A 3,951-nucleotide genomic window follows, 5' to 3' on the forward strand; every position below is an offset into this window, starting at 1 on the left:
AAAAGATTTTTTCTAAAGATTTTTTCTAAAGTCAATTTATTTCAACAGATTATAGCTAGGTGAACTGAAGAAACACTAAAATCTGCCAAAATAAATTTGAAGAGCTAAGCTGCTATTTCTCCATTTTATGCTTTGATGATAAATGAAAATATTGATGCTATATATACACTGGTAAAACACAGTTCTGTGAACAGTAAAAAATATGCAGCCTTGCTTTTCATTTTTACAAAGGAATTTGAGGAAAAAAAGTCACAGTTGATAAAAATACGTGTGATTCCATTTTCAGTCCACATAAATACATTTTCTGTGAATTTTTGAATTGAATTTGTCAAGTTGCAATTAAATACTCAACAGAGAAACTTGGTAACAGACCTTACTGGACTTTCATAAGTCCTATCTTACCTGAGAAAATATCTCTCACTTTGCCATCACATCAATGCATTTTGGCAGAACGTACACTTGTGAAGAAGGAAAAGAAAAAATAATCAAAAATCTCTAACAACCACCTTGAGAACTCACTAAGAATTGCAATATTTTCCATCAAACCAGACCGGTGCATTAATTTCAAAAACCAAGTTAAAATGCCCCAATGCCCCACTAGTTTTCTGTTTTTGTTGCTTTTTTGTTTTGTTTCCATTAAGAAAAAAAATACATATATATAAAGTTTTATTACTTATATGTGTATTACTATATTATGTACTTTATATGTGCCCAAGACAATTCCTGTTCATTCAGTGTAGTCCAGAAAAGCCAGAAAGTTGGATACCCATGCTCTAGATGTTCGATTTTAATTCCCTGCCAGTCTACTGCATTTAAATAGAACACAAATCATCTTTACCATCTTCTTTATAGATGCCCCCAGAGAAAGAGAGTAAGGATTCAGGTTGGCTATAGAGATTTTAATCAGTAGATTTCAATCTGTCAGAGTTTTTTTTGTTTTTTTTGTTTGTTTGTTTGTTTTTTGTTTGTTTGTTTGTTTGTTTGTTTCTTTTTTTCCCCCCAAAAAAAGGTAGGGATTATGTTAAGATGGATGTGCCAAATCTCATCCACTACATTTAAGAATCATTTACAAAGCCTCGTCCTTTTCATGTTCTTTCAGTGTCTTCTCATTATTTACAGGACAGAATTGTTGCCTTTCTCCCTCTCTATAAAGAAGATGTAAGTACTTGACCTGTAAGTAGGCTTGTTAACAAAGGCAATTTAAATGTAAATATGCCACATTTGAAATGATATTGAAATAATTCTACTTGCTTGCTTTGCCAGAGAAATCCCATACCAGTCCTACTACATTAAATGTCATAGAACTGCAAGATCAGAGAAGCAAGTTAATGTTTGTTTGTTGTTTCTTCTTCCATCCTGAGAAAAGAATTGGCACTTGTGCTTCTACTCTTTGCAAAGTGTAAGCAGCATACAGGAGACAGAAATGACCATAAAATGTATGTCTGATAGGTATCAGATCTTTCAAATATCATGTTCTTTTTGTGAAAAAATATGACATTTGGTATAACTAGAGGATGTTTAAAGAGATGAAGTAAATATCTTTTTATTTCTATGTTATTTGCTAGCCATAAAATGAAAGTTTTGGAAAATTTAGCTATAGAGAGGAACAGATATTTTGCCATGTAATATCCTACTCAATTTTTCTCTACACTGATCATGTGTTAGCTGACCAAGACACAGGCTGTGTCCTAGAGATTTCAGAAGTGTTGCAACCACTGTGAAAAATAGATATATAAAAGCATATATATAAAAACTATCACTGAGTCATTCTTCCATCTGTGAGTTACACAGCCTGTTGTTATAAACAACTGACATTTTCTTTCTTTTTGGATATAAATATGGAGTTTGAAACAGACGCTAGGATTAACTGATCTTACAGTTAGATTCAGCAGGCTGCTCTCTTCATCAGAAATAAGAATTGCAATGTCTGTACGTGTCAGATTTCTCTTCCTGGTTTCATCAATCTTAGCTGTCAGATAAAATTTGAACTTTAACAATCTGTGTAAAGGATAGATAGTCACTGTAATAACATATAAAATTATCCTTCCTGATCAAACTACTTCATTGTTTTCCAGAGGGTCACTTAAATTATCACAAAAATTGAAGTCAGCAAGCAAATTCTTTTTATACTTTAGATCAAAAATCTTGAGCCTCACTAAAAATAAATACATATGTGATAATTGATACAGTCTTCAGAGTGGTTCATGTTAATAATGCCAATGATTTATCCAAATAAATTTAAAATGGATACTGGAAAATAAATTCAAATACTTTTATGTGACAGTTAATTTGATGTACTTTCTAAATATTTTGAAGAGTAGGAAACAGGTTTTGTTCGTCTGTTTGTTTTTAAGATAAAATGCTATAAGGTGTTAACAAACCATCTGCCATTAGTTGTGGCAGAAATTTCCTACTGATCCTACTTAAATTGGAATTATCTGTATGTTTTGCTTAACATCAAAATGTTCTTATTTGCGTATATAAACTTAATAGAACTATAGAAATATTGTATTTTGCTAGTTATTTACTCTATCCTCCCTCTTCATTGAGTGCTGATGTACATTTTTTTCCTGTCTCCAGACAAAACTGTCTAATGGATCCAGCTGCATTTTGCCAATATTACTATCTTAGTATGTGTTTTACATAACATTCAGTGAACATTATGTTAAAAGTTCAGGACATGGTGTATAAAATTATGACTTTGTTCTCTACTCATTCTGCAGGAAAATGAATTCAGCTGTATAACACTAGGATGAAATTAGGAAGAATGAGTCTGGGGCTGTTCAGTCTGGAGAAGAGAAGGCTCCAGGAGGACTTGATAGTGGCCTTTCAGTACGTAAAGAAAATGAAGAAAAAGAAGGGGACAGACTCTTCAGCAGGCTCTGTGTTGTGATTGCATGATTTTTTTGTTGTCAGTATTCCACATCAGAACATCATGTGGACTTAACGAGTTAATGTTCCGGTTCCGTTTACTGTTGTGGACTCTTTGAGTATCCTGATTGGGAGGGGAGGGGGCGGCATCCCCGGAGGACCTGGCAGGAAGAGGAAGTGGGGGGAGCGGTGGACAGGATCCGGAGCGTCTGCCTCTCTCCTTCTGGCCCGGCTCAGCTGTCTCTGCTCTCCGCGGAGAAAGCACGTGCTTTCCCTCGCACTATCGTGGTTTGACTCTCATTTTTGATACTCTTGTCTCTCTCGTTTTGTTTGATTTAGTTAGATTCAGTAAATTACCCTTCCTCTTCAGATCGTTGCCGTTGTGTTTTCTCTTTGTTATAACTATCGGCTAGCTCTCTGCCCTTCCCCCTCTCCCGGAGCGTACGTGGCCCGGGGCCGGCCAGGTCGCGGCAAACCGTTCGTACCCCTTTTGTTTTTTTTTTCTCTTCTTTCCGGGGACTGTGCCCCCCTATCACGGACTTATATCTAAAGATAACCCGTGACAACTATTGGTAGAGGATGCGGGCAATGATGGTTTTTTACTTTTATCTTAAGAGGATTATATAGAGGACTAATGACCCTTATGTTCCTTAGAAAATATTGGTTCCTTTTTAAGCTCCTCATGTTCTGTTTCGGATTGGCCCATATGTATAGTCAGTTAAGGGCACTGATGGAGACGCCTGGTTCCTATACATCCCAGCTAATCTAAAAGACAATATGATGTTTCGACTCGCTTCCAGGTGTTTTTCCCAGTTCCTTATGCATGTTCAGGGTGCTAACTTAGGTACTGTGATATCAGTCTCTCTGCATGTATTATCTGTGATAGGATTTTACTTTATGTGGAGGAAGTTTAACCCGAAGCCAGAGAATGTGGAGTGGCAGGAAATATGGAGAGGTTTAGGACAGAGATTAGAAGCATGGGGACCCCTATTGTGTCTTGTGATTTTTACCCTTGAACACCTGTGGGACCCTGAGGAACTAAGTGAGCATTTGGATAAGGGATGGTGCAACTCGGAAAGA

General features: G+C 36.2%; 1 long non-coding RNA gene across 2 annotated transcripts in view; it reads left to right on the plus strand.

Annotated features, from left to right (window-relative positions):
• The window catches only part of LOC104917452, an 8,218-nt gene extending 5,028 nt beyond the window's left edge, over nt 1-3,190 (plus strand). Inside the window, exons 2-3 of one of the 2 annotated variants that reach the window (XR_796862.3) lie at nt 1,120-1,173; nt 2,724-3,190. This is a non-coding gene — a long non-coding RNA (uncharacterized LOC104917452). The remainder of the gene's footprint in view (nt 1-1,119; nt 1,174-2,723) is intronic. The other variant, XR_796863.3, reaches the window with a different exon arrangement.
• Nucleotides 3,191-3,951: the final 761 nt, after the last annotated feature.

This window comes from Meleagris gallopavo, chromosome 1 (genome assembly GCF_000146605.3).
Source record: "Meleagris gallopavo isolate NT-WF06-2002-E0010 breed Aviagen turkey brand Nicholas breeding stock chromosome 1, Turkey_5.1, whole genome shotgun sequence".
Classification (NCBI taxonomy): domain Eukaryota; kingdom Metazoa; phylum Chordata; class Aves; order Galliformes; family Phasianidae; genus Meleagris; species Meleagris gallopavo.